The sequence below is a fragment of the Callospermophilus lateralis genome, unplaced genomic scaffold (genome assembly GCF_048772815.1).
Source record: "Callospermophilus lateralis isolate mCalLat2 unplaced genomic scaffold, mCalLat2.hap1 Scaffold_94, whole genome shotgun sequence".
Taxonomy (NCBI): domain Eukaryota; kingdom Metazoa; phylum Chordata; class Mammalia; order Rodentia; family Sciuridae; genus Callospermophilus; species Callospermophilus lateralis.
This window is the reverse complement of record NW_027517559.1, coordinates 5,388,021-5,409,607: the sequence shown is the minus strand read 5'-3', so window position 1 is coordinate 5,409,607 and position 21,587 is coordinate 5,388,021. Positions and strand designations below refer to the sequence as shown.

Below are 21,587 nucleotides of genomic sequence, written 5' to 3'. Positions count from 1 at the left end.
TCCTGGTTGCCATATACATTGAGGAAATACACACAGAAACAGATATTCAGAGGAAGACAAAAAATGCGGTGGAAGCCTTTGGCATGCAAATGTTGAGGGTCTCAATGAGGGAGGGAGTGGTCCCTAGAAAGAGAAATCCAGGGCTAGGATTGTGGCTCAGTGGTAGAGCGCTGACCTATCATGTGTGAAGCACTAGGTTGGATCCTCAGCACCACATAAAAATGAATTAAATAAAAAGGTATTGTGACAATCTACAACTAATATGTATGTGAGAAACCCAACTTGAAATAGAACTGGTCATCAAAGCCAGATTTTACCATTTTGTCCAGAACCTATCTCTTCTCAACTAGCAAACTTATGACAATACAGCATTTTTAGGTTCAAGATCATTGCTGGAAAAGGTTTACAAAAACATATGGGAGCATCTCCTACCAAAGGAAGAGTGTGTTTTTCAAACAAAAATATTTTTCTATTCATAGCATCAATGTTTTATTAGCTAGGATCTTTGAATGCCTTCCATTTGTAGAGTATTTACATGTATTATCTAAAGTGGTCCTAGGAGACAGGTACTATGTTAGCTTCATTTTACAAGCGAGAAAACTAAGGCTTAGAGGGAGTTTGGCCAAGGTCATTCAAGTAAAGGGAAGAAACCAGAATTGAAACTCAAGTATGCATAAGGTCCTAGCCCGTGGTCTCAACTGCTTTGCATATGTATTTTATTTATTTCCACGGATCTACTTCTTGATTTCTGGACGGAATGTCATGGAGCTTCCCATTACAGATAGGACATGAAGGGAAGTATGCTCTTCAGCTTCTCACCATCTTCTCTGTTCATTGACTCAGCATGAGACAAACAGGCTTGGGTAAAGATGTAACTGGTGGCAACAGTCATAACCTAGGCTGGAAAGCAGTCAAAAATAAGAGTGAAATTATAACTCCAAGCCTGGTGATCAAAGTAACCAAAGGCAAAACCTTAGCTGAAATGCATTCTCAATCCATTTCAGCTTTATAGGGGAAACTACAGAGAAGTTTAGGATCTCACTTGTCTAAATACAGTCAAACAAAGCTGCTGTAATGTATATTGCTTTTATTCTTTTTGTTAAACATTTATAGACTTATTAAACTGAAAAAATGCGTGTAAGTTTAGGCTTTGTACCACTTTCCTGGTTTGGGGTATCAATTTAACTTTACATTATCAAAACAGTCTTAATTTGCAAGTATTATAGCCTTTTATACTGATGACTATTAAGTTTTATATATGCTTTTTATTGCATTGGATAATTCCGTGCATTTTCAGTGCTGTAATTTTGAATGACTCTTTTTCAGGGTTCTGAGGTAGCTTGTACCTGCTCTAGTTACAGCTTTTTATGGCTCCATTGAAGGATGGATTTGAAGACTATTCTAATATTTATTGTTACACCAGAAAGAGCCTTGTATTCCACATAAGAAAATATGGAATAGAAATTACCAATTGTACGGGGAAATTGGCAATGCTGCTGCAATGACAAGCACAGTTGGAGTGGTGTGACCGATTTATTTGTTTCCTTAATAACCTTCATAGTTGTAATGAGTCATCCCTGTCTCTTATACTAAATTGCAGGGCACCCTTTTATTCCCAAACCAAATGAATATACATGATGACATTTTTTCTCTTTCTCATTCTCATTTCAAAGACCTAATTTTTCATAATCTAGCAGTTAACAGAATCAGACAGACATGAGTTGGAATCTTGATTAAGAGGCAAAAAAAAAGGATAGAGAAGGTTTGGATTCCCCCTGTGCACCTTATTTGTCCTCTAGACATCTTTCAGAGGCTTTGAAACATGGACAGGCTCTTTACTGCTGTGAGCCTGACATTTAAGCAGCAAGCTTCCTCCATGCTTTTTATTTATTTATTTATTTTTAAAAAAGGAAGAAAAAATGAAGAAGAGGAAAAGGAAGTAGTTTTTGGTTTGACATGCTGACAGTATTTACTCTATACATCACTTTCATTATCCACAAGGAAGAATTATTTAAAGCAATAACTAAGGAGCATTTGCCTTCCAGGTCTCAGTGTCCTGATAGGTAATGTTTGTCATAGCAATTCAGATGCTGAGCTGATGAGAAGGAATGCCGTGGCATGTGATCAGTGGTTTTATCCATATTGATATCTTTCTCTTTGAGTATGGGTAATTGAAATCACAAATTACAACCTGGGAGTACTGCAAACTAAGGGGACCAATTGTTTTCTCCTGTAATTCCTGGAAATAGGAGGAACTGTCTGAACCAAGGAGACTGCAATGCATTTTAACTTGTAGTTTCAATAGCACAGGAGGTTTTTCTGTACTGGCTCAAAATAAGTGACTTATTTAGACAAATAGTTGAGACTAAATTTTCAGTGATTTGTAAATTCTGCAAACAATTCACTTGACATGTTAAAGAGTATGTAAGCACAAAAACAATGGTAAGAGGAAGTATATTTGACTTGAACATAAAGTCTGAAGTTGAAGACAACGACTTTCATAAGATATAAAACTATAGGCCTAATGAAAATGTTCAAAAGTTCATAAATTTGGGACTTTCAAATAAGATTAGCTTTGATACTGATGGCTCAGAAATCAAATTTTGAACAGATTTAATCTAAGAAACCTTGAACACAAGAACGTTTTGGTTTGGATTATGAACAACAGCAACAAAAGTTTGCAATTTTTTTTCTGATTTTTCAACAGAAACTGAAAGAATTAATGTCTCACTGAGGAAAATAGCAACTGAAACAAAATAACATGTTGCTGTTACATCTTGAAACAAACCTCAAAGTTGGAGGTATGAAACTATCACCAACGCCTCAAAATGGTCCTATTCACATCTGAAGGCAGAGTTGAGTTGTTCCTTGACTTCAGTGGATGTGAATCACTCCAAACAATGAGATGGAATACAATTTGTGAGCATCAGGGAAAGCCAAAATAAAAAACGGAGCCAGCACTTGAAACCAACTGCTCTAATATCTTTGCCCTGCTCCAGAGCTGCCCCTCCACCATGGTAGCATTGTGCAAGGTTCTGGGTCCTCTACCTTCCTCAGCTTCTCCTATTCTGTCAGCTGCTTCTGCCTTTCCTTCCTTCCTTCTCCAGATAGACCCCATGATCCATCCCTTCAACCCCACTTTTGTCAAGCACATTATCTTTCTTACTCCTTTGAAAGGTCACTCAGTGAACCCACTTTGGACCAATCCAACCACTGCCTTCTCCCTCTGAGACGTGAGCATCTAGGGAAAACTTCCCACCAGACTAACAAAAATTAATGTTAGTGATGGATATCTCTGAGAGTAGGGGCTCTAGGGAACTCATGCTCTCTCTGCTGATAAATGTAAAAGGAAAGATGAAATAGGAAAACCACTCTTCAACAATGAGCATAGTAAAAATTCAGAAGACACACCAATGGATAGCATTCCTAGTGGGTGAAAACGAAATGAAGAACAGAATTTTAGAGTCTCAAAGTACTTCCCCCCAAATATTTATTTTTAACTACAGAGTTGTTAATTACAAAGGGGAGTAACTTTCAGTCAAGAAACCTGGCAGATACCATCTTAATCAACCGATGAAACTAATACCACCAGAAATGATACAAATTGACATCACGGGCTACTCAAGCTGCACTTTCATGATGTTCTAGCATGACCTGAGTATAATCAAAAAGAAACTTCAGATGAGCCTAAATTGAGAGACATTCTGCAGCATTATTGGCCTTAAGATCATGGAAGTCAAGAAAAAACTGAAGAACTATTTCAGGATGAAAGAGATTAGAGAAATGTGACAACTGGGTACCATACATAAACCTGGAATGGATTCTTTTGTTATAAAGAATATCATTGGGACAAATGGCAAAACTTGAATAGGGTCTCTGGACAAAAGGTATATAAGATTTCTTTGTATTATTCTTCCAACTTTTCTGTAAGTTTGAAATTACTTCAAATAAGTTGTTTCAAAATAAAAAGTTTAAAAACCAATCTTTCTGTTTAAAAAAAAATCATAAAACTATGAATACACACAAAAAAGCATAAATAAAACATATGGAATTTAATGATTAAAATACACATCTATGAATTTACAACTCAATTTGAGAATTTTTCCTTTCAGTGCTGGGGATTGAATCCAAGGCCTTGCACATGCAAGGAATAATCAATATCCTAATCCCAACCAAGATTATATATGTATATATATATATATATATATATATATATATATATATATATATATATATATATATATATATATATATATATAATTTTTTTCCCTCTGCTGAGCTACACCCCCAGACCAAGAAATAAATCAATAGGTTAAAATTCCCAGTTAAAGCTTCATTCCACCTTACTCCCCAAAGGAATCATTATTCTTAATATATTTTATCATTTCTTTTTTTTTATTTAAAGGTTTACTATACCTGTAGAAATTCTTAAAAGACATTTCCTAGTAACTAAAGTTTAGTTGTCCCCCTCATTAGTTTGTTGGTTAGGCTTCTTCTCTAAATCATCTATTTTACCTTCTGCCCATTTTTCTTTTCTTTTTTTAATATTTTTAATTGTAAATGGACACAATACCTTTATTTTATTTATTTAGTATTTTTTATGTGGTGCTGGGGATCGAACCCAGTGCCTCATGCATGCTAGGCAAGTGCTCTACCACTGAGCCACATCCCCAGCCCTGCCCATTTTTCTATTTAGTGTTTTTTTCCTTTGTGATTTGTAGATATTCTTCATATATACTCTTTATAGATATTATCTTTGCCTATTATACATGTTGCAAAAATCTTCTCTTAATCTGATGCTTGTCTATTAAAGTTATAACTTTTATGATTTTCATTTTAAATAATTTAAATATTTGATCAAGTCACTAATTTTACTTATGACCACTGAGTTTCTTATCCTACCCAGAAAGAACTTCTTTATTTTAAAATATCCTTCTATATTTTTTCTCATATTGGCACTTTCGTTAATTTTATGTTAAGATCTTTAATCCATCAGTAATTTATGCTTTATGATGTGAGGTAGGGCTCTAACTTAACATTTTTCTTTTTTTCTTTTTTTTTTTTGAGAGAGAGAAGAGAGAGAGAGATTTTTTAAAATACTTATTTTTCAGTTTTCGGTGAACATAACATCTTTATTTTATTTTTATGTGGTGCTGAGGATGAACCCAGCACCCCACGCATGCCAGGCAAGCGCATTACCGCTTGAGCCACATCCCCAGCCCCCCTAAATTAACATTTTTCACCTGTAGTAGGAAAAAAAATGAATACAGTAAGATGTCCATGCCCAAAACCTCAGACCTGTGGATGTTACCTTACTGACAAAAGGGATTTTTCCAGATGTAGTTAAGGTTACTGAATTTGAGAAGAGCAGATTATTCAGGATTATCTGGGTAGGTCCATTCTAATCATATGAGTCCAAAAATGTGGAACACTTTCTGGCTCTGATGGAAGACAGATAACTGCAGAATGGTTAGAAAAAATCCAATGTTGCAGGCTTAGGAGATGATAGATAGGGGCCAAGGACCAAGGAATGAGGGGTGGCTTCTAGAAACTGAAATAGGCAAAGAAATACTTACCTAAGTAATTTTAAAAGGAATGTGTCCCTACTGACACCTTGATTTGAGACCCAGATCAGATTTCTTTTTTTTCTTTTTTAAAAATTTTTTTCTTTTTTTTTTCTTTTTCTTTTTTTCATCTTTCATACATTTGATTCAAGTGAGTTATGCATTTCCATTTTTACCCCAAATACAAATTGCAGAATCACATCAGTTACATATTCACAATGTTTACATAATGCCATATTAGTGACTGTTGTATTCTGCTCTTTTTTAAAAATTGATTTTAAAAAAACATAAATGACAGTGGAATGCATTACAATTCTTATTACACATATATACCACAATTTTTCATATCTCTGTTTGTATATAAAGTATGTTGACACCCAATCCGTGTCTTCATACATATACTTTGGATAATGATGTCTATCACATTTCTCCATCCTTGCTAATCCCCTGCTTCCTCCCTTTCCCTCCCACCCCTCTTCCCTATCTAGAGTTCTTCTATTCCTCCCATGCTCCCCGTCCCTACCCCACTATGAGTCAGCCTCCTTATATCAGAGAAAACATTCGGCATTTGTTTTGGGGGGATTGGCTTACTTCACTTAGCATTATCTTTTCCAACTCCATCCATTTACCTGCAAATGCCATGGTTTTATTCTCTTTCAATGCTGAGTAAAATTCCATTATGTATATATGATACATTTTTTATCTATTTATCCACTGAAGGGCATCTAGGTTGGCTCCACTGTTTAGCTACTGTGAATTGTGCTGCTATAAACATTGATGTGGCTGTGTCCCTGTAGTATGCTGTTTTTAAGTCCTTTGGGTATAGTCCTAGGAGAGGGACAGCTGGGTCAAATGGTGGTTCCATTCCCAGATTTCCAAGGCCAGGTCAGATTTCTGACCTACAGAACTACAATTCATTTATATTTTCAAAGCCACCAGGTTTTTGGTAATTTATGAATTAGGAAACCAATATACCCTTCTAACGAGCACCTTTTATTAAATATTCCACCAATTTCCTACACAATTAAAATACCATTTAATATCTTTACATTTATATAACTCCCATACATCTGCTGGTTTCTAAACTCTATCCTGATTCCATAGAAAGTTTCTAATATCCATTCATCACATAGAACTTTTCTCCTGATTCAGGACCATGCTTTAATTAGTTATTTTGTAATTTTTAAAAATATCTTTCCTCTCCATCCAGTTTCCATTCATTCCTTATTTAGGACTTCCTCATCTCTTCCATCTTTCTTAACATCTGAACTCCTATCTCTGTTTTCATCTTCCTTTCATTCATTTTCCTTTTTTTTTTTTTTTAGCAGTGTTGGGTATCCAACCCAGGGTCTCATGCCGGGCAAGCACTCTACCACTCTTAACATCCTCAGCCCTGTGGAATTACATTAAATCAATGATTTCTCCTCTGTAAATCCTTCACAGCATGCTTCATCTTTAATACAAAGTCCAAATTCCTTGGTATGGAAAATCATGGTATTCGCAGGTAAATGGATGGCGTTGGAGAAGATAATGCTAAGTGAAGTTAGCCAATCCCACATAAAAGAGGTAAGACAACCACCTTTTCTACTCACCAGGGTCATTTCCTGCCCCTTCCTAACAGATGCCATCAGCTCTAGACCCCAAATAACTCAAAGCTCACAGAGTATCCCACATGTTCCATTCTTCGTATCTTTATGATGATATGATGCTGCTTCCGCTTAGAATATCTTCCCTTTCTCCTCTAATTAGCACTGTACTTTTGAAACTCAGAAAAAGCGTCAGCTTCCCTCAGCAAATCTCATGGCATCCTCCCTGTTAGGTTGAGGAACAGCTCTTTCTTCATGTGCCATGGCAGCACACATACATAGGCCTCTTCTAGAAAGTACTTACACTTTTTTTAATGGTAATTTTTTGTTTTCTTGTTTCTCTTCCTCACTAGATAGTGGATTCCTTAAAGGTAGAAATTGTTATTTGTTTATTTATTTATTTTTTGTTTCTGTATCCACAGCATCTAACAGAATGATAACAATCTTGTGATAATGAGAACATGAAAAACAATGAACTAAGTGATACCTCTTATAAATACCAGGACTGAATGCTTCTCATAATTCAAAAACTGCTAAGTGTCAGCTCATAATTCTGTGTTCTGTGAAACTGTTTTTAACTAAAAATAATATTGTCCAGCTTATTCATTCATCTTATTCACAGGCTTGGCTACAGGGATTTTGAGATATTTCCAAAAGAAGGAAGCTTACTCTGTTGAACAAATTCAAAAGAACATGATTCAGGCTCTAAAATAAACCCAGAAGAGAAGTTATCAAATGCTTTGAATAAGAATGGCATTGTTGGATTATATTGATAGGAAGGATCCTTATCCAAATGCCTGTGGGAGTCACCAGATTCAGTGGGTACTTCTCCCTCTGTGCTCCCACAGCACTGAACACAACATTGTACCTAGCACCAACCACATCACCTGGGAGTGATGTATTTAAGTCTTTCTCAAGATCAGTGGTTCTCATCAATGGGGATAATATAGCCTACTCCCTGGTAGGAATATTTGGGGAAAGTTTTGTTTAGCATACTGACAAGGGGGAGGTGCCCTTGTTACTTAGTGTCTAAGAACCAGAGATGCTAGATACCCAACTGTGTGCAAAACAGTCCTATACAATACCCAACCAAAATGTCCACAGCAACCCCATTAAAAATCAACTTAGGTTGGGATGTAGCTCAGTGGTAAAACCCCTGCCTTGCAAGTGCAAAGCCCTAGGTTCAAAATGAAAAGAACTCCCAACCACAATTGACTTTGTTTATCTTTGATTTCCTGTTGACTAACTGCACTGAAATTTGCTGAATTGCAAAGCAATATAATCAGGAACACCTTGTCATAATTTGAAAGTTTTGAGGGCTTAAATTATCAATTACTGGTAATCACCTTTCATAGTAACTTCCATATCACTCTCATATGCAATTGATGAAAGATGAATAATGAAAGAATGAAGTTGTTAAGTCCAGATATTTCTTTTTTGATTGGTGGAGCAAGGTTAATTCTAATAGAAATAGAAAAGTTCATCTTCTGTACTTTCTTCCTTTAATCCACCTATCTCTGAGTCTCCTTCATATTTTGGTATCTCCTCCCACTAACCTCCTCAGTTTCTCATTATCCCAAGGAATGAACATCCTGACCTGGAATATGAACACCTGATGGGCCATCCTCTTAGGGGACAAGGTCTTAATTGTTTAATCAGATGATCCAGGCAGCTCTTAGATAATATTTCTGGACTGCCTCCCTTCCAGCTTTAACATGCTATGATTTCAATTAAAAGTCAACAGGATGGGAGGAAAAAGGAGGGGGCATGGGGTTAGAAATGATTTTGGAATGTGATGGGCATTATTATCCAAAGTACATGTATGAAGACACGAATTGGTGTGAATATACTTTGTATACAACCAGAGATATGAAAAATTGTGCTCTATATGTGTAATAAGAATTGTAATGCATTCCACTGTCACATATAAATTTTAAAAGTGTCTACAATATTTTCATAAGTCCTTCTTAAACTACTAATGACTAAGCTATTAATGAGCAATTACAGCACTTAAGAAAATGGTATCAGTACCATGAGTTGAAACACAAGGGAGTATTTTAGGAGAGGGAGACCCAAGACTATTTCAGTCAAGTGGGAGCTGCTAAACTTTGAGTCTATCTTTTCACCATTCCCTAGATCCATTCCTAGTGTTAAAGCATTATTTATTGTCTGTTAACTTCTGCTCCTTCCAGTTCAGTTTTGTTTCCATACCAGGAATTGAACCCAGGGGCACTTAACCACTGAGCCACATTCCCAACCCATTTTACATGGTTTTTTTTTTTTGTGACAGGGTCTCATTACATTGTTTAGGACCTCATAAAGTTGCTGAGGCTGGCCTTGAACTCGCCATCCTCCTGCCTCAGTCTCCCAAGTAGTTGGGATTACAGGCATGCACCACCATGCCTGGCTCAATGAGAACTATTTTAAATGTAAATGATATAAAATTTACATTGTTTGTGTTAATAAAAAATTATTTATCTTTTGTAGTTATTTATATAATTAATAATTACTATATTTATTATTTATATTAGTCAAATTATTTATATTTTATAATTGTTTATATAATTAACAATTATTATATTATTTATATTTTACAGAAGGACAAAATAAAGAAACTTCATGAGAGCAAGAACCTTGTCACTGTTTGAACTCCATCTTGGGCACAGTGGTACACACCTGCAGTCCCAGTAACTCAGGAGGCTGAGACAGGAGCCAGCCTCAGCATCTTAGCAAGACCCTTAGCAAGACCCTATCTCAACAAAATAAAATAAAATAAATCAAAGGACTGAGGATGTAGCTTAGTAGTAAAGCACATCTGGGCTCAATTCCTAGAATCAAACTAAATAAATAAAATGAAATAAGAGTGTAAACTACATTTTTAGTGTCGTGAACTGGACCTATAAGAGGTATTCACTAAGTATTTCTTGAGCAAATGAATAGGTAAAGATTCAATTATTTACCAATAAAAGAATGGAGTATATGGGTGCTGTGGGGGCACACCTATAATTCTAGTAGCTTGGGAGGCTGAGGCAGGAGAATGGCAAATTTAAAGCCAACCTCAGCAACTTAGCAAGGCACTAAGCACCTCAGTGAGACCCTGTCTCTAAATAAAATACAAAAAAGGGCTGGGATTGTGGCTCAGTGGTTAAGAGCCCCTGGGTTCAATACCTGGTACCAAAAATAAATAAATAAATAGATATATAAGAAATAACAGAGAGGTATATTCTACAACCAAAGAAAACTGTGCATTGAGGTAAGGGAGATTGTATGACATATTGTGAACAAGTATTGATTGTAAAGTCATGTGTGGTGTAACAAGCAGGTACCCAGATGCATACAGTGAAATATAAAAATAGATATCATTGAACTGTAAGGATTACTCAAGCATGGTGCAAAGTCAGGTGAAACTCTTCCATCCCTTACGTCTGATCTAGGTGAAGAATGTCTGGAAGCCTCTCAGTGAAGAAGGGAGGCTGATAAATTCTAAAGCATTATTCTGAGAAAAGTCCAAAGTCATTAACTTAAGAAATGATTCTGGACACACTTAAAATCTTATTTTACAGAATCCTAATATGCATGATTAAGGCACAAGCAAAGTACCTCCTAGATGTACTATTTGATCCCTTAATGATGGCATACAAAGAGATTTTACAACAAACTCATTTACATCCTTTGTGATTCATAGAAAACAATAATCACTTCTGTTTTACAAAAGGATAAAATAAGGGCATATGATATAAAAGTGTATCGTAAAAATCATATTAAATCAATATTACATCTTAAAATACAATTACCATGCAATCAGAGCTTGTGTGTGTGCGCGTATGTTGCTCTACCATTGAGCTAAACCCCCAAGCCCCCTGCAACCAGACTATTGCAGTGAAATTTAAATGAAACTAAAAAATGAACTCCAACATTGATAGTAGATTATTAACATTTCATAATATTGACTTCAAATATTTCATGATTTTAAAATGTCAAGGAGAAGTATGAAAAAGGCTTGTGAAAACAATGTGCATTATTCGTTGCCTAGACCAACTAATTTTTATAATATTGAAAGTCCCACAGAAGGGAGAAAAAGAAATTTTGCCCCCTGGATCATTAATTCCAAATCACTATAACAAGAAGTGTTTCAATTTGTGATCACATTCATAAGCAAATAACAAGGAACATGACAAACATTTTTCAGGTACTAAGAAGTCTGAAGGTAAACAGTGACCTGGATCCTCTGTTGTCCTGTGCCTCTCTCTCAGCATGTGTCTTTTGTCTTCCTGTTGTCCTTTTGTGGTCACAAGATGGCTGCCCACACCCCTTTAGCACTGCACACAAGTTCCCAGAGGGAAGAAATTGATGAATGGCAAACAGTAAGTGCCAGCTAAAACTTAAGAGATTTATCAGAAGCCTCCATTCAGTGAAGGAAAGATCCTGGTGATATGTTTACAAGATCTTATGTTTCTGTCAAATTTCCAAAATTAAGATATTTTAACTTTAATTAGGGTTGGGGAGTGATTGGTAGAACCCTTACCTAGCATGCCCAAGGTCTGGGGTCCCATGTCCATCCCTGAAAAGAATTGCTAAAACCAGGATCATTTCCATTAGACTTCCCCACCCTCAATATAAGGCGAGGACTGCTGGAGTGGCATGGGTATTTGGGCCATGAGGCTAATGGGAAGTTAAATTGAGGATACATTCAGTTCGAATTTAATGGGATACACTCAGGAGTCACAATCCTTCTGTGTATAGTGGAGTTAGTGCCAGCCGTCGCAGTACAGAAATCATTATCAGGAAAACTCCCGCTGCCCACGGTGCGAACCCACCTGGCACGGTGGTACGAAGGCACACACTGGGCTCCACGTAAAGCTCATTACCAAGCTGCTACCATAGCACATGGCTGACAAACTGCTCCACGAGGTCTTCAATTCAAAGAGGAGTTGCATTCATCACTGACAAGAAACACCGAAATGCTCTGAAAGCTGAGAAATGAAAGAAACTAGGGAAAAGTTTTCCCAAATTCTCCACGTTGAAAGTTCTACATGACATTTCCAAGAAGTTAGGATGCTGCTATGATTTAGATCTGGTTTGTCCCCACACAAATTCCTGTTGAAAATTGGATTCCCAATATAAAACATGGTGGAGCCCCCATGAATGGATTCATGTCTCTCTCAAGAGACTGGGTTAGGTCTCTGAAGACTAGAGGAGGTCTCATGGTACTAGATTAGGTCTCGTGGGAGTGAGTTGGATCTCTTGGGATTGGCTTACTTTCCTCAGAACTGGGTATTATAAAGTAAGGTTGCCTCTGGCGTTCTGCCTATTCCACATATGCAGACCCTCCATTCTCCAATGCACTCCCACCATGTGATGCCATCTGCCATGACACCCTCACCAGCAGTCCAGCACATGCTGTGTGTCATGCTCTTGGATCTCCAGAACTGTGAACTAACTAAAACTTTTCTTTATAACTTATCTAGCCTCAGATATTTTGTTATAGTAACCCCAAATGGACTAAAACAGATACTGATATGGAAAGAAACTTTCTTTTCTTTCTTCTATTTTTTTCTGGTGGCACTGGAGCTCAAACTCAGAGTCTCACATATGCTAGGCAAGTGCTCTACTTTCAAGATTATCAATAATAAAAACAAATTTCAGGAGCTGGGCCTGGGGCTCAGTGGTAGCGCACTTGCCTGACATGTGTGAGTACTGGGCTCAGTTCTCAACACTGCATATAAATAAATAAAATAAAGGTCTATTAACAACAACAACAACAAAATTTTCAAATAAGCTCACTAGAGAAAAGCTTGGATTCTCTTTCTAGTCTATATAATGTGTTCTTTTACAATGTGAAATCTTCATATGAAGAAGCAAACAAGCATGAAGCCAAGCAAACAAACAAACAAACAAAAATTCTTTGAAAAAATATGTAGGTAATCAAGCAGTTAATAAAATTTATGGTATTTTTCGAGGGGTGAGTTATGATATTTGTCAGTTTTAAAATCTTTTTAAATCTTGCTTGTTGTGATTTCTTCCCTTTTTAAGTAGTACCCCTCCCACTTTTATATTTTTTTCTTCAACAAGTTCCCCCACCTCCAAACTGGCTAACTTCCAAGTCCCATAAAACCAGAATCTGCCTTAAAAACCCTTCGAATCCCCCCAGCAGGAAGCAATGTTGAAGATCTTCCAGATTGACTTCCACATTGGTGGGAGAAGAAAGTGTAAGAAGATTCCAATGTCCTCTCTAGTCAGAATCAGAGCTGGCCTGAGATGCCCATGCAGAGTGTCCTGAGCTCACCTCGAAAGCACTTCACATTCCTAAGTGAACAGCGTCTCCAGTCATCTCGCCCTAGTCAGGGGAGATAGAAGCAGGGGGGACTTCAGATCTCCTTACTCCTTCCACTGAAGACTAAATCCTTGGGCTCGTTGCCTCCTGAGGAACTCTAGTTTCTTATTGACTCACATCTGCAGTCATTTTATTTGGACATGAAATGGGGTTTATCTTGTGAGGACCAGAGGCTCCCCTATAGGTGACTTATGAAACATCAGTATCACAAATGCATGATCCTTTAACATCATAAATTGGGGAAATGCTGCTTACTAGAATCTCTGAAGATTCTCAATTCCTTCTAGCATCTTTAAGGCCTTGAGAAAGTCCAGGAGTAGGTTAACTCTGATTCAGCGTTTCCCAATCTAATTTGACCATAGAATCCTTTTTTTTCCACCAAACTATGTTGTGAGAATTTTTGTTCTAAATAGATAAACATTTATTTATTTTTTTAATTTTTATTCCTTTTTTAATTGGTTGTTCAAAACATTACAGAGCTCTTGACATATCATATTTCATACATTAGATTCAAGTGGGTTATGAATTTCCATTATTACCACAAATACAGATTGCAGAATCACATCGGTTACACATCCACAATTTTACATAATGCCCTGTTAGTAACATTTTATTATTATTATTTTCACGTGAGTGGCAAGCTTCCAAAGGACATTTGGATTCTAAAGAATTCTGGGTAACAAAAGAAACCAATCTGTTGTTCAAGGTGTCACGACCAAAAGGTGAGAGAGAGATCAAGGCCTGGGTCAACTTGCACACTTCAAATTCCATCTCCATCACTGTTATTTGAGCTGTTCATAAGGCAGATCTCAAGTCTGTTCAGAAAAGAGGATTATTCCGGGAGATATTGTTACTTGATTATGTTTCCATGCCATTATTCTTAAATTTGGAATTGGTGGCTTAATGGATCAATAATACTCTAACATCTACCCTTCAGTTTTCAGTTACAGAGTCTATCGAATGATAAAGATGTCAAGTCTGCAAATTTTGTTTGGTTACTAACAAAGCCCTTGAAATCACTCTAAGAAATCTTGTTTAAATTAGCTCTTTAAGCTCTTCTGCTCAGGTATAAACTCGTGTAGTCTTTGCAACCACACATTTGTTTTTTTTAAAAAAAAAGCAATCTGTAAGCTCAGCCATATGCTGACATTAATCAGATACACGAGGCCAGCAGCCATGATTAGAAATACCAGTACTAGAAGTGAATGAAGGCCCACTTTAGGAGGAATCATTTCCACTTGCAGTGGTAAACTTCAAAAGCTTGCATCTTAAATCACATAAAATCCATCTTCCTGGTGACTATTAATTTTAGGACTTTTAAAAATTATTTACTTATTTATTTTGTAGTGCTAGGGAATCCAGGACATTGGCATGCTAGACAAGCCCTCTACCATTTTATTTTATTTTATTTTGAGACAGGGCCTTGCTAGTTGCCCAGCTGGTCAATTTTAGGATTTTTTTTGTTTCCTTTATTTATTCATTGCTTTAATAACATAATTGCCCTGGCTTGGTCTTAGCATGTGAGGATCTTTTTTCCTCTTATGCTGAAAGCAAATGACTTATATTTCAGTGTGTGGAGGGCATAGTTGGTGCTCACTGGGGGAAAAAAATATATTTAATTTCTATCAATATTAATCTGTAAATGAAACACTCAGAGAAGTATAGGAAAATGAGCCTCAACAGTCAGGGCTGCTACATATAGTGGTACAAGTTGTGGACTGCACAACCTACACAGTTATAACAGCAGCCCTATGCTGCAATCTTCAGTGGGGCCCTATGCTTCAGTTTTCCATACTTGCAGAAATAACTTGATTGAAGAAGAGAAATATGTAAAGGAACTTATAAAATCTTGTGATTTTTCCCCCACACACGTGTGGTTGATTGCTTATACAACTTTAAGTTCCACATTCTTTACTACGGAATAAAGTAAATTTTTGTGGTTGAGAAAAGATTCAGTGAGATAATATTCGAATAAAAATTAGCAGTGAAAGGTATTGCAATTATTTTTTCATTAAGAGAAAAATCCTTTTTGTTATATGAGGGGAAAAAAAGAGGAAGGATGAAAGCATGAGGTTCTTAACAAGCACTATGTGAATCATGACTTGCTCATCCTCTGCTCCTTTTCTAACTCAACCCTTCCTCAATCAGCTCAAAATACAGAGTCTATGGCTGACAAGCTGGAGTCAGCAGCAAAATTTCCCTGAGATGCATTTTCATATATTTGCTGACAGTAGAGATGGAACCAGTGAAATTCTTCCATCCTCAACATTAGAGACACCAAACGCTCTTCACAGCCGGAAAATATTCTTTTCCCAACGAGTGGAGACACTCAGAAGAGCCCAGTTCTGGTAGACTACATAATCCCCCCTTCAGTAAGATCTGTATATAAATATGTATTATTTTCCAGTGGGTAATGATGAAATCCATCCTCTTGATCACAGCTTAAATTCAGCATTTACCTAAGAAGAGTATTCATCTATGTTCTATAGTTACCAGGGGAAAACAAGTAGCAGGAAAAAAAAAAGGGAGGAAGGGAAAAGGATGGGGGCTGGCCAGCTGGAAATACATTACAAATGTATTTGATATGCACATTTCACGTGTTATATGAATGCGTAAGCTCAATTAATGTGCTAAGTGTTTCTGTTCAATTAATTAGACCATGAAGCTCTTCTGCTCAGAGGCATCATTTAAGAAATACCAATGGATCAACAGAGCCCCAATATCTCAATTGGAAAAATAATGTAAAAATATTTGCATCTTATGCATGACTAGAATCATTTTCAATTCAAAAATAAGCACATTTAAAAGTGCAATTGAAAAATCCCAGAATGACTGTTGCCAAAGTAGAGGATTGGAGTGGGTTTGGATAGACGTATAAAAGGGCCATTGTAACTATTCAATTAGCAGGTTGTGAGAGCAGCTGGGCTAGATAGAGTTGGTGGTTGGGTTGGCAGTGACAAGAATGGGAAGTTAGACCAGTATCCAAAGATGTGTTAGAAAATAGGTCTGATTGACTAAAGATGGAAATGAGGAATGATTACAAACGGTCTTTAAACGCTGTGTGATGAGAAAAATCTGACTCTAATAAATTTGTCCTCCAACGTAGAGAAGCAAATATTTTGTTTTTGTACTTTACTGATGATAACTTAAAGCCTTTCCTATTTACCTATTGACTGATTTTAAGGTCAATTTGTAACATATTTCCCCGTATAAGTACTTTATTTAACAGATTAAATCGATCAAAGCATGGCTCTGACATTATTTGAATCCAGTTTTTGGGTCATCTGTAGCATGAATTTGTTTTGTTTTGCTTTTTGTTGAAGTGCTGGGGGTTGAACCTAAGTCCTCACAAATGCTAGGCTTGTGCTTTCCCACTAAACTACACCCCGACTCCTGTAACATGAAGTAGCAAGTTTCTAGTAAAAGGTTGATACCCAAAATTCATTTTTTCAAAATAATGAAAGGATTACTTTCCATTCACCTGCAAATAACTAACTTGTTTGCAACTTGGAAGTAATGTGTCCTAGAAGTAGTGTTATATTAAATATATGTCTGCATATCTGTTGGACAAGATTTCCATAATAGACCATCATTCTATTATGATTATCTATCATAATAGAACTGATACAATTCTATAGAAGTTAAGTGGCAGAGCCAGGATTAGAACTCAGATTCTATTGCTCCAATTTCAGTACTCTATCCTTTAATAAATAGTGCCTTCTTCTAGCAGGTGGTTGCCATCCCAGGGGCAGACAACAATCCCCTAAGAACTACATAAACTATGGATGTACAGGCCAATTAAATCATCTCCAGAAAAGGTAGGGAGGGTTTTCCAATGTTACCCAGGTAATTCTCATGTACAATCAGGCATAAAAAAGAACCATAACAATCTATTCATGTTACCTATAAGCCCATTCTTACATTTATGAATGAAATTAGAAAAAATAGTAACCAGGTCATTGGCACGTCTAATTTCCTTCCCCCTACGTCCCATTCTTGAAAAAGGCAGTCATAACTTCTAGGTCTGGATAATCATATATTTAATAGTATTAATCAAAACCAAATTTACTAGTATGTTATCTTTACCAAATAAAATATTAATTATTGGCTAAAGAGAAAAGAAAACTAGGAGAATTCTCTTTCTCCTTGCCTCACAGATAACTGTTAACACTGGTACCTTCAGGACGCTGGGCATCTAGCTCCGCCAGTGCAGCCTGATGAACTGTGAATAAACATGAAACTTACTCAAAAAACAAGAGCCCCATACTTGTTCATCAAATTTATTTATAATTTAAAAATTTGACAAAGGGAAAAAATAAACATTTTTCACTATAATTTTTAATGAAAAATATTTTGATATTTTAAATGGACCATTAGGCAAAGGAAAAAAATCAGTAATAGAATGCCTATTCTATTAATGTTGTGTTTAACTCCTTGGCCAAATGAAAGTTTCAAGAATTAAAGGGACAGATCCAAATGCTCACCAGTATCTCATTAGTTCCATAGGTCCCCTTATTTACAATGCTGCTGAGAAGACCAGATTTGCACTGATGTCAAATCCTGTGTGGACTTGGCGTACATCACATCAGGGGGAAGGGGGTTCTGTATTTCCGGTGGTAGAATTCAGAATAAAGAAATTGGAATATACCAACCTTGTGAGAACTAGAAGTCAAGCTGAATCCAGAATCAAAGGTACACCACATATAGCTGAGAGCACCATGGGATTAGTAACAATAATAGGTTATTGTTTCTAGATACTAGGATACTGTGAAGGTATATTTTAATTTCAGTTCCCTGTCCCACTTTGAACTGCATTCAAATCCTTTATAAACTGTTTTGAGAAGGTGAATTAGAAGAAAGAGGCAATATTGTTATTTTAGTTTCGATTTCTCCAGATGTTGATCCTAAAACAAAAATCCAGTATAAGTTTCTGATTTGGAAAGGGAAAGGAACATTATGGGGTGTGGGGGAAAATAAGATGAAGAAACAAAGCTCACCTATAAAGGAGATATTTTTTAAACCAATTACCATTATGAGTGACTGGATTTTCATCCACTTGGCAGATTATGAGAATAAAAGCTGAACACACACCTCAGAATTATCCACCTAAAGAGTGAAAAAGTTGGTGTCTTTATATTCTAATTTCCTATTAATCATTTGTTGATGGCAGCTCCTGGAGAACATTTTGGTTGGTCATAAAGTAGAATCCAGCAATAAGAAAAAAAATCTTCACACAAAACATCAAGGTACGGGCAGTTGGATGGGTCAAGGACTCTGAAATGGGAATGAAAGACTGGGGAATGATGGCATCTGCTGCAAGTGGACACATGCTAACACCAATGTAGGAGTCAATTACTCTTACCATGATAGTGTGAGGTCTCATGAGGTTATGCTAGAGCTGAAAAATAATTCCTATTGCCACGATACATGACTCACATGCCTGTGGTGGTGATATAAACAAACCTTTTGTGCTGCTGGTCATATAAAAGCACAGCATATGCAATTATGTATAGTAGTACAATACTTGATATGAACATAGGACCAAGTTACTGGTTTATGTATTTACTATGCTATATTTACTATGCTATATTTTAAATCATTATTTAGAATGTACTCCTTCTACTTATAAAAAAAAATTACTGAAGAACAGTATGACATGTTAATAATAATAAGGCAACAGCCTTATTCAGCTCATGTTTCCCATGTCTCCTGACTGCATCAAGAGGAGAGGCCTAAAGACCAATGCTATCATGTATGCATAACAAAGAAATCCCTCCAAGACATAGCTATCAGAATGTGTCTGTCATTAAGTGACACATGACTATATAGCCTTGTTGTAGTATACTGTTTCTTTCATAAATGTAATAATGTTCTCATTTATACACTGTAAAGATTCTGATTCTGTAGGCTCTCCTAGGGGGGTCTCTACTGACTCTGCTCATGACTTTCCTCAAGTATCTACTGCTTCTAGGTAAAGCTTGTCAACTTAGGAAGGACTTGGTATTTCCAATCAGGGTAATAAGATCGTCTCACACATACACACTTTCACCAAACAGTAAGGGAGCTTGGCTAAAGTGTAATACTCTTAACTCTTAGAATAGCTCATGAAATTTTCAGAGAATCTGAATGCATTTTTAAAAATGGTTCTTTTTTTGTACTCTGGAAGGATAAATGCTTTATGTGGTATGAGCTACATTTTTTGAACTAAGTAGAAGACACATAGTGACCTAAAATTTGAAAGGGAAAATAGTGGACCTAAGATATATCTAAGCTTTCCTTAGATCAAAACCTAATAACGTCTAATCTTTAAAGTGGTGAGCATAAAAAGGATACAATGAAAGGACTTTGTTGTAAAAAGTAGGGGGAGAGACACAGAACAGTGCTGAGGCTAAAGAGCTATATAACTAGGATAGTATTCAACTCCACTTTACTCATTCCTAGCCTAATGTCACATGGAAATACCCAAAATATTTTAAAAAGCATTATCATTTTAGAGAAAATTACTTTAAAATTATAGTAGGCTTATTTTTAATCATACTGCTTGCTGTCTCATGTAAGTAACAATGTTATTTTAGGCACAATTCCCACCTGACCTAATTTTCCCAGGACATGAATGATTGTGGTTCTCCAAGTTTTGTTTCTTAGGCAATTTGAAACAAGTATTTGAAGAACAAGTATTATCTTCATTCATATTTGCTGGTATCACATAGTATTGAAAAAATTTGAAAATGCATCTAATATTATTTATATTTTACAGATATAATTCATCATTGATATTATAGTCATGTTTCCAAACTGTATAGACACCCTTTAGAACTACTCCCAACATCACCCTATATATTTCTGATAACCAACTCTTAATTCTTACTATAAAAGTAATTAAAACAATTGTAATATAAAAACAGTATATTACAATAAATAATATTTTAAAAATGTGTCCAATGTAGCTAAAAGAAAATTCACTTGCCTTCTTTCCTAAATCCAATTTCATTATCTTCAGCTGTTCATCTTATTATATATATATTCTTAAATACTTCCAGATATTTTCTATGTATTTATATATATATAGGAGAACAACTGGAAATATGTAACTTTATGTTGTGTGCTTGCAGATATGAATATATAACTCCTTGTACATTTTCCTCCACTTTGTTGCTTTATTTACAGGAGATGTTTATTTCATTGCCATTATATAGATTAGACTCTGCAGGAATTTATCATTGTTTATATAACTTATTCTCAGTATCGACTTTTTATTTAAGAACTACTTTAAACATATGAGTTTGACAGATGTAATGAGTGTAGTAAGTGGATATATTTCTCCTGTTCACAACATGCCTTTTTTTTTAATTTCTTTCTAAAGCAAATAAAATATTAGGGATACTATTGGAGCTCTTTACCCTGCTCCTTTTCCTCTTCTGCTAATTCTCCCCAGATTCTTGTCCTTGTTCTTAAAACTGGCAATATATAAACATATAAGTAACTTATTTGCTTCTGTGTAAAACTTGATGTACATTTTACATGTTTTTTAAAATTTTCTTTTCCATTACAATTCTTACAAGCTATCCATGCTGAAAAAAATATATAGCTTTATTATTACAACTTATGTTTAGCATTCACCTATATAAATATACCATAATTTATCCATTTCAATTTGCTGATCATTCAAGTTCCTTACCAATCTGATTTTAAAAATCATGCTGTGATGAACCTCCTTTTACCTGCCCTGAGTGTATATGTAGGAACACTTTACTGGAAAAAAATGTGGAATTTCTGGATTAAGACTACAGAAGACATACACTCTTCAGTTTTACTAGCTACTACCAAATTTTTCTCTAAAGTGATTATACAAATTAATAGTTTCAAGGGCCATGAGTGAAAGTTTCTATTTTCTCACATCTTGAAACATTTGATATAATCAACATTTTGGATTTTTGCCAATCAAAAATGTGTGAAATGTGGGCTGGGGTTGTGGCTCAGTGGCACAGTGCTTGTCTAGCATGTGTTAGGCACTGGGTTCAATTCTCATGTATCAATAAATAAAATAAAGGTCCATTGACAACTAAAAAATATTTTAAAAAAGAATGTGTGAAATTATATCTT

At 35.8% G+C, this 21,587-nt stretch overlaps 1 non-coding gene across 1 annotated transcript; it reads right to left on the bottom strand.

The window, feature by feature from the left end:
- Positions 1 to 4,600: 4,600 nt before the first annotated feature.
- Trnaa-agc (transfer RNA alanine (anticodon AGC)) lies at positions 4,601 to 4,673 on the bottom strand. Its single transcript has one exon. It is a non-coding gene; the product is annotated as a tRNA-Ala (tRNA).
- Positions 4,674 to 21,587: the final 16,914 nt, after the last annotated feature.